We start from the raw sequence: 10289 nt of genomic DNA, 5'->3' as shown, positions 1-10289 counted from the left end.
TGGCCGCCGGCCTCCCAGCCGCGTTCTCCTCCGTCGCTCCTCCGGGCTTGCCCTGGAGCCCTCAGGTGAGTGTGTCCGGGAGGCGGAGGCGGGGTCGGACAGCTGCACACCTCGGGTTGCCATGGTCACCCGTCGCCTCCTGTCACCACCTGACACGGCTTCGACTGGGCGGCCCCGAGGGCTGTTTGCGGCCCCAGAGAGGGGTCTTTAGTAGGCTTGGGTGCCGACTGGGAGGGAACTGGGGTCGTGGGTGAGGCCCCAGCATCGCGGGATGAGGACCTGCGAACTGCTGGGCCCCGGTCCGAGGTCACCGCTCCTGGACCACACCTTTCTCACACTACCAGTCGGTTTCTGGGGGCAGAGCGACACCCCTCGCCCTGGCACCGAGCAGCAAGTAAGCTCGAGGTTCGTGCCCATTTCGCCGCTGCGCCGATTCTTCCTTCCTCGCCCTTTGGTCTAGCCGGTGCTAGAACTGAGGGGCGCGCTCGCGTCCCTTTCTAGGCACGCCTTGGCCCGGAGGAGGAGAAGGAGCGGCGGGGCTGGGAGCCCCGCTGGGGCCAGGTTTGGCTTTTCTTACATCAGTGGTCTCTGGGAGCAGGCCTTTGGGGGTCTGGGTGTGGTCGCGGAAAGGGGCAGCGACTCGATTTAGAACTGGGATTGTACTGGAGGGGCGCCTGCGTAGAAGAACGCAAGGTTGTGGAACTCAAAGGGTTAAACCTCTTCCCTTTATTGGGGAGAAAAATATTGGAACTCTAGCTCTGGGGCGAGGCCGTGGGCAAAGGGGGCGGGGGCGGGGGCGAGGGTTGGCCAGGGCGGCATTTGGGCTTTTGACCAGATGATTTTTGCTTCTCTGTACACAGACATGCAGTTAGTAACCGTGCATGGTATCTGAGGGGACCTTTTTTTTTCTTTTTTTTGGCAACTTGGTTTTCTCTGCGTAATGAAAGGAGAAGTCTTTGTTCCACCCAGATTCATAGATTGTGATCCTAATAGTTATTTCTCTCTTTGTTGTAGACTCTGTAGAATGCCTCAAAAAGTTAATGGCACATAAATGAACATGTAGGTTTAAAAAATGCTATAAATCTTTTTTTCACAGTAAATCCAAGTAGAATTTTTTTGTCTCCAGCGTTGGCATATGTTGCATTGACATTTTACTAAGAAGGAGAAACGCCTAAGAGCCCATTTTCCTTTATATGGCATATTTTCGAGGTCTCATTTAGGAAGAAGATGAAATGAGTAATTCTACCTTAGGTTTGGGAGGTTAGGATAGATTTCTTCCAATAGGAAAGAAACATTATTACACGGTAATGGAAAAGTCAAGCCACAACAGTATGTTGTTAGGTAGAAAAGCCAAAACCCAGACACTTGAATTTGGATGCCATTATGAAGACGTAAATTTTTTTTTTTTTTTTTTTTTGACAGGATTTTAACCTATGTTTGTCTCCCACTGGTCCATTTCCTGGTTCTTTTCTCCCTCGTCTTAAAAACCAGTACTGTTAAGAATGTGTCATAAGAGAACAGGGGTACAATCCTATGTTACTACTTACATAATGGTGTTCAACCTCTTTTCCTGTTTGTGAAATAGAGTTTATTAGTTATTTAATGGACAGCATGTGAAATACTTAATGTATGCTGCAGTTTCAGAAACGCTTTAGTTATGAAAAGATTTGAAGTTTTACTTAGTAGATCAGTAAGCTGAAAAATCAGATTACCTGTATTTGAGCTTTCTTTTGCTACGGATTGCATTCTTGTAAGAGCTACTAAGCCTAACATTGACTAATTTCTCATTCCGTAAAATAGTGATAATGCTTGCTATTGTTTTAGTTTGAGAATGGGCTCTGAGTTGAAAGCACTTTGGAAGGCATCTGTTGATTACCTTTTTTTTTTTTTTTTTTTTGAGACGGAGTCTCTCTCTGTCATCCAGGCTGGAGTTCAGTGGCACGATCTCAGCTCACTGCAGCCTCCGCCTCCTGGGTTTAAGTGATTCTCCTGCCTCAGCCTCCTGAGTAGCTGGGATTACAGGTGCCTGCCACCACGCCAGGCTAATTTTTGTATTTTTAATAGAGACGGGGTTTCACCATGTTGGCTAGGCTAGTCTCGAATTCCTAGCCTGAGGTGATCCACCCTCCTTGGCCTCACAAAGTGTTGGGATTACAAGCGAGAGCCACCGTGCCTGACCCTGTGTATTATTTTTGAACAGAAGACTTAAACCCAGGTCTTCAAACTCCAAATTCAATGCTGGCCCACACCTGAGGATACTTCAGTTTTGAGACTATTACACTGAATAGCCAAAGCTTGCATATTTCAACTAATTTTTCTCTATATTGAGTTTGTTTGTGTTGAAATGAAAAGATACCCTTTAAAAAGGATTTATACCGGCCGGGTGTGGTGGCTCATGCCTGTAATCCCAGCACTTTGGGAGGCTGAAGCGGGCGGATCACCTGAGGTCAGGAGTTTGAGACCAGCCTGGACAACATGGTGAAACCCTGTCTTTATCAAAAATACAAAAATTAACTGGGCATGGTGGCATGTGCCTGTAATCCCAGCTACTCTGGAGACTGAGGTAGGAGAATCGCTTGAACACAGGAGGTGGAGGTTGCAGTGAGCCAAGATTGTGCATGCCACTGCACTCCAGCCTGGGCGACAAAGCGAGACTCTGCCTCAAAAAAAAAAAAAAAAGGAATTTATACCACACACTCCCTTAAAACCTTTCTTTTGTGTTCTATAGTCTTGTTCACCATAATAGCTCGATCATTGTATCCCAGTTTGTAGCATGTTGTTAATACATAGTAAATACTCCTCAGTCATTACCTACCTGAACTTCCCCTGTTTAAATGGCTTCAGATGAATATTATCACAAGTAGGAGTTTCTTAATATGGTACGTTTAACATAATTGATCTCAATGAACTTTCCAATATTATTTATTTTATTATTATTATTATTATTATTATTAGAGACAGAGTCTCGCTGTGTTGCCCAGGCTGGAGTGTAGTGGTGTGATCTCGACTCGCTGCAACCTCTGCCTCCCAAGTTCAAGTGATTTTCCTGCCTCAGCCTCCCAAGTAGCTGGGATTGCAGGTGCACACACCTCCACACTTGACTAATTTTTTTATTTTTAGAAGAGACAGGGTTTCACCATGTTGGTGAGGCTGGTCTCGAACGCCTGGTCTCAAGTGATCCACCCACTTCGGCCTCCCAAAGCGTTGGGATTATAGGCGTGAGCCACTGCACCTGGCCTATTTATTTATTTTTTCAAACAGGGTCTCACTTTATCGTTCAGGCTGCAGTACAGTGGCGTGATGATAGCCCACTGCAGCCTCAAATTCCTGGGCTTGAGTGATCCTCCTGCCTCAGCCTCCCGAGTAGCTAGGACTACAGGTGCTTGCTACCACACCCAGCTAATTTTTGTATTTTTTGTAGAGATAGGGTTTTGCCATGTTGCCCAGGCTGGTGTTGAACTCCTGGGCTCAAGTGACTTGCCTGCCTTGGCTTCCCAAAGTGCTGGGATTACAGGCATGAGCCACCGCACCTGACTTGATATTTTTTAAATTACTGAAATATTTTCAAAAATAAGTAAGCTTATTCCAAAGTAAATTTTTATACTGCACAGCGCAGTAGCTCTCCCGCAGCAATTCATTAGCAGTCCTTTTGACACATTGTCCTTACCAAGGCTAGGAGCTCTGAAGGGAAGAAATTTACATTTATTGAGCACCAGTTGCATGCTTTCCACTCTGCTAGGAGCTTGTTCTCGTTTTATAAGTCAACATCCTATTTTACAGAGAAATAGTACTGGGCTGGGCGAGGTGACTCATACCTGTAATCCAAGCATTTTGGGAGGAGGCTGAGGTGAGAGAATCACTTGAGCCTAGGTTGACAAGGCTCTACCAGCCTGGGAGACAGTGAGACCCAGTCTCAAAAAAAAAAAAAAAAAAGAGAGAGAGAAAGAAAGAAAAAACAGTACTACATGCAATGCAAAAAGACATAAAATTTTATACGATTTATAATTACTCGTTATATAGTACGCTTGACGTATGTAACTCAAATAATGTTTTTTTCCTATGGCTAAGTACCATGTTTTGTGACTCTTGTTGATGTGATGAGAAAGAAAAAGAAAGTGGAACCTTTTATAAAATATTTGTTTTTTTCTTTTTTTTTGAGACAGAGTCTCACTCTGTCGCCCAGGCTGGAGTGCAGTGGCGTGATCTCCTGCCCGCTGCAAGCTCCGCCTTCTGGGTTCACACCATTCTCCTGCCTCAGCCTCCTGAGTAGCTGGGACTACAGGCGGCCGCCACCACGCCCGGCTAATTTTTTTATATTTTTAATAGAGACGGGGTTTCATCGTGTTAGCCAGGATGGTCTTGATCTCCTGACCTCGTGAACCACCCACTTCAGCCTCCCAAAGTGCTGGGATTACAGGCGTGAGCCACTGCGCCCAGTGGTTTTCTTTGAAACTTTAAGAAAAGCTTTGGAAATGAAATTGCTGGAAGTGCAAAAATAGCATTTCACAGATAGATGATGATATAAAGAAATTTTAGGTGTATTCATTGTAAAGAGCCTAGATTATGGGATATGTTAGTTTCACTGTGTATAGTTCTTGATCAGACCACACCTGGAGTGTTGTGCTTTATTTTTTATTTATTTGTGTTTTTGAGATGGAGTCTTGCTCTGTCGCTCAGGCTGTAGTACAGTGGTGTGATCTCAGCTCACTGCAAGCTCCGCCTCCCGGGTTCACACCATTCTCCTGCCTCAGACTACCGAGTAGCTGGGACTACAGGCGCCCGCCACCATGTCCGGCTAATTATTTTTGTATTTTTAGTAGAGATGAGGGTTCACCATGTTAGCCAGGATGGTCTCAATCTCCTGACCTCGTGATCCACCCGCCTTGGCTTCCCAAAGTGCTGGGATTACAGGCATGAGCCACCGTGCCTGGCCTATTTATTTATTTATTTATTTTTTGAGATGGAGTCTTGCTCAGTTGCCCTGGCTGGAGTGCAGTGGCGCCATCTCGGTTCCCTGCAACCTTCACCTCGCAGGTTCAAGTGATTCTCCTGCCTCAGCCTCCTGAGTAGATTCTCCTGCCTCTCCTGCAGCCTTCCCCTCCCAGGTTCAAGTGATTCTTCTGCCTCAGCCTCCTGAGTAGCTGGGACTACAGGCGCAGGCCACCACGCCCGGCTAATTTTTGTATTTTTAGTAGAGATGGAGTTTCACCATGTTGGCCAGAATGGTCTGGATCTCCTGACCTCGTGATCCACCTGCCTCAGCCTCTTGTAGTGTTGGGATTACAGGCGTGAGCCACCGCGCCTGGCCTATTTTGGGTTCTTTAAGAGGGAGATTAACAAATATTTAGAGGAGGATGACGGGAGTGGGAGGGGATCTAGAAGCTACCTTCTGGTGAAGAATGGTTTTTGTAAGGATCAATTAAACAATGAATGTAAGATCCTAAAATAGTACCCAGTAGTTTTTGCATTGTAAACAAAGCAGTTAATCCTGTTTTGGGGATTCTACTTTAGTTGGTACCTTAATATAGATTAGAACTTTTGAGATCTAATCCTTTAATATGTATATATTTTTCATTTTCATAGTTCTTTTTTGCTTTAAAATTAAAAATTGAGCCAGGTGAGCTGGCATATGCCTATAGTCTTAGCTACGCAAGAAGTTGAGGCAGAAGAATAGATTGAGCACAGGAGTTTGAGGCAGTAGTGTGCTATGAACAGGCCTGGGAATAGCAACTACACTCTAGTCTGGGCAACATAGTAAGATTCCTTCTCTTAAAAAAGAAGAAGAGGGCCGGGCGCGGTGGCTCAAGCCTGTAATCCCAGCACTTTGGGAGGCCGAGGCGGGCGGATCACGAGGTCAGGAGATCGAGACCATCCTGGCCAACATGGTGAAACCCCGTTTCTACTAAAAATACAAAATAGCTGGGCGTGATGGCGGACGCCTGTAATCCCAGCTACTCGGGAGGCTGAGGCAGGAGAATGGCGTGAACCTGGGAGGCGGGGCTTGCAGTGAGCTGAGATCCGGCCACTGCACTCCAGCCTGGGCAACAGAGCCAGACTCCGTCTCAAAAAAAAAAAAAAAAAAAAAAGAAGAAGAAGATACAAAATTAAAAATTGGCTGGGCACAGAGGCTCATGCCTGTAATCCCAGCATTTTGGGAAGCCAAGGTGGGTGGGTCACATGAGGTCGGGAGTTCGAGACCAGCCTGGCCAACATGGTGAAACCCCGTTTCTACTAAAAATACAAAATAGCTGGGCGTGATGGCGGACGCCTGTAATCCCAGCTACTCGGGAGGCCAAGGCAGGAGAAAAAAATTAAAAAGTCTCCTTCAACCCTTTTCTTCTGCTAAATCCTTGCCCTCCACCCCAATGCCATTCCTCTCTTCAGAGATAATCACACTGAACAGTTTGGCATGCATCATTCCAGACCTTTTTTTGTGTGTGGAGTTGTTTTTTTTGTTGTTGTTTGTTTGTTTTTTGTTTGTTTTTCCTGAGACAGGGTCTTACTCTTTCGCCCAGGCTGGAGTGCAGTGGTGCAATGTTGGCTCACTGCAGCTTCGACCACCCAGACTCAAACAGTTCTCTCACCTCAACCTTCTGAGTAGCTGGGACCTCAGGCGTGCACCACCACACCTGGCTAATTTTTTTTTTTTTTTTTTTTTTAAGAGACAAGGTTTCGTCATGTTGCCTTGAACTCCTGAGCTCAAGCTATCCTCTGATCTCAGCCTCCCAAAGTGCTGGGATTATAGGCATCAGCCACTGTGCCCGGCCTCAGACCTTTCTTTGTATATTTATTTAGACACAGAGATATTATGCCTCCCTCCTTTTAAATAAATGGACCTACTTATATTCATTCATTCAACAAATATTTATTGATAGCTATACTATTCTGTGACGCACTTTTCCTTTTTAGGATGTATAGATATGCATCACTGCATTAGTATTCTATAGCAGCAGTCCTCAGCCTTTTTGGCACCAGAGACTGGTTGGTTTACTGGCTTCCTAGAAGAAAATTTTTCCACGGACAGGGGAAGAGGTGGAAACCGTTCTACCTCAGATCAACAGGCGTTAGATTCACATAAGGAGACTGCAATTTAGATCCCTCGTATGTAGGGTCCGTGCCCTATGAGAATCTAATGCCACTGCTGATCTAACAGGTTGGGGAGCTCAGGCAGTAATGCTTCCTTGTCTGCAGCTCACCTCCTGCTGTGCGGCTCGGTTCCTAACAGGCCATGGATCAGTATTGGTCTGTGGCCTGGGGGTTGGGGACCCCTGTGTTATAGTATGAATTTACCGTAATTTATTTACCGATTCTGCTATTAAGGAGAGTTCCGTTTATTTCTAGTTTTTCTCTATTACAAATAAATTTTCAGGGAACATCTTTTATTTGCAAGTATTTTTGCAGGCTGGGTTTCTATAAGAATTGGAATTGGGTAGTTTACATTTAACTTTATTTATTTATTTATTTGAGATGGAGTTTCACTCTTGTTGCCCAGGCCAGAGGGCAATGGTGTGACCCCAGCTCACTGCAACCTCCGCCTCCTGGGTTCAAGTGATTCTCCTGCCTCAGCCTCCCAAGTAGCTGGGATTCCAGGCATGTGCCATGACGCCCAGCTAATTTTGTATTTTTAGTAGAGATGGGATTTCACCATATTGGTCAGGCTGATCTCAAAGTCCTGACCTCAGGTGATCCACCCACTTCAGCCTTCCAAAATGCTGGGATTACAGGCATGAGCCACCACGCTCTGCCAACATTTTTGTAGGTAAAAATTTCATGCTGTCAAATTCTCTCAAAAAGTCCATCGCAGTTTACATTCTTTTTTTATTTTTATTTTTTTGAGACAGAGTTTCACTCTGTCGCCAGGCTGGAGTGCAGTGGCGCGGATCTTGGCTCACTGTAACCTCTGACTGCCTGGTTCAAGCAATTCTCCTGTCTCAGCCTCCCGAGTAGCTGGGATTACAGGCATGCACCACCATGCCCAGCTGATTTTTGTGTTTTCAGTAGAGACTGGGTTTCACCATGTTGGCCAGAATGCTCTGCATCTCCTGACCTCGTGATCTGCCCGCCTTGTCCTCCCAAAGTGCTGGGATTACAGGTGTGAGCCACCACATCTGGCCCCCAGTTTACATTCTTAACAACAGTATATGAAGGCATTTGCCCACACTATTGCCAAAACTAGATATTATCAGGTCTTCTTTTTTCTTTTTCAAAACTGGTAGGCCATAAATGGGTACCTCGTTTTACTATGTGTGGAAGTGAGCATGTTGGTACCTTGTTATACAACTATTATTGAGGTTGAGCATCTTTTCATAAATTTATTGATGTTCATAGTTCTTTTGTGAATTGTCTATATTTTTGCTCATTTTTCAGCTGGAATTTTGAGGGTATTGATTTTGAAGATGCTATTTATGCTATTTATATGCTCTAGATAATAACCATTTACCTCTTTTTTTTTTTTTTTTTTTTTTTGGAGACAGAATCTCACTCTGTTGCCCAGGCTGGAGTGCAGTGGCATGATCTCCACTCACTGCAACCTCCACCCCCCTGGATTCGAGTGATTCTCCTGCCTCAGCCTCCCAAGTAGCTGGGATTACTGGTGCCTGCCACTGTGCCCAGCTAATTTTTGTATTTTTAGTAGAGACAGGGTTTCACATCTAGGCCAGGCTGGTCTTGAACTCCTGACCTCATGATCCACCTGCCTCAGCCTCCTAAAGTGCTGGGATTACAGGCGTGAGCCACTGTGCCCGGCCCCATTTATATCTTTATGTGTGTTTTACTTAGTCCTACTTTGTGCCTTGTCTTTCAACATAATTGTTTGTGGCAAGTTTCTGTTGAATGGAAGATTTACATTTTACAATTTTTTTTTTTTTTTTGGACAGAGTCTCACTCTGTCACCCAGGCCGGAGTGCAGTGGTGCACTCTCAGTTTACTGCAACCTCCACCTCTTGGGTTCAAGCATATTCCTGCCTCAGCCTCCCGAGTAGCTGGGATTATAGGCACATGCCACCACACCTGGTTAATTTTTGTATTTTTAGTAGAGACAGGGTTTTGCCACGTTGGCCAGGCTGGTCTTGAACTCCTCACGTCAAGTGATCTGCCCACCTGGCCTCCCAAAGTGCTGGGATTATGGGCGTGAGCCACCATGCCCAGTCTACATTTTACATTGTTAGTGTCAAAGTTTACAATTTTTTTCTTTATCTTTTCTGCATTACATGACTTAATTGAGCAGTTTGAGTAACAAAATCATTTTTATATTGTGAATTTTTAGTACTTCAGTAATTTTAAACATACTTGTTAAAAAATATCTGGGTTTGAATATGGAAAGAACACACATACCTTAGTCCTTAATCTCATAAAGAAAGATTGAGGCCAGGTGCAGTTGCTCATGCCTGCAATCTCAGCACTTGGGGAGGCTGAGGCTGGCAGATCTCTTGAGCCCAGGAGTGGGAGACCAGCCTGAGCAACATGGTGAAACCCTGTCTCTACAAAAAACACAAAAATTAGCCAGGTGTGGTGGTGCATGCCTGTAGTCCCAATTACTGGGAAAGCTAAGGCGGGAGGATCTCTTGAACCCAGGAGGTAGAGGCTGCAGTGAGCTAAGATTGTGCCACTGCACTTCAGCCTGGGATAGAGAGCAAGACCCTGTCTTCAAAAAAAAAAAAAAAAAAGAAAGATTGAAATGGTATTTAAATCAGATCAGATCTGAGAAGTCTTGGGTTATGCGGAAAAAATACAAATTCCTTTGAAATGTTATTACTTCATTATATGCATTAGTTTACTAATTCTTTCTGTGTGTGCAAATGTAAATTTGTTATTTATGTTTTATTATTTTTAATTTTTTGAATAGGTAATATTCGTCCATGGTACAAAATTCGAAAAGGGTATATAGTGAAAAGTTATCTTCCCATTCCTCTTCTTTTTTTTTTTTTTAACTTTTATTTTAGGTTCAGGGGTACATGTGCAGGTTTGTTACATAGGTAAACTCATGTTACAGGGCTACTTTGATGTACAGATTCCATTCCTATTCTTTAATTATCTAGTTTTCCTTCTAGGATACAACCAATATAATCAATTTCTTACTTTTTTTTACAGAGATATTTTATGGATATATACAACATACAGTTTATATTAGGTTCTTTTCTTTTTATACTTATATAAAGTTGCACCTGCTTTAAACATAATTTATTTCTTCTGGCCAAAAATCATTCACAGTTCCAGAAGATAAATTAAAATAATTGATAAATTGAGAACAGCTGTCAACAGTAAGAAGGGCCATGTGCTGCACCCATGTT

General features: G+C 44.3%; 1 protein-coding gene across 1 annotated transcript in view; it reads left to right on the top strand.

Annotated features, from left to right (window-relative positions):
- The window catches only part of WDR47 (WD repeat domain 47), a 78930-nt gene continuing 68641 nt past the window's right edge, over positions 1-10289 (top strand). The window contains exon 1 of the mRNA XM_011998491.1: positions 1-65. The gene's annotated coding sequence lies outside the window, so the exon portion shown is untranslated. The remainder of the gene's footprint in view (positions 66-10289) is intronic.

Source organism: Mandrillus leucophaeus, unplaced genomic scaffold (genome assembly GCF_000951045.1).
Source record: "Mandrillus leucophaeus isolate KB7577 unplaced genomic scaffold, Mleu.le_1.0 Scaffold1158, whole genome shotgun sequence".
In the NCBI taxonomy this organism is placed as follows: Eukaryota; Metazoa; Chordata; class Mammalia; order Primates; family Cercopithecidae; genus Mandrillus; species Mandrillus leucophaeus.
Note: the sequence above shows the minus strand (reverse complement) of the source record. Positions and strands in the feature narration are given on the sequence as shown.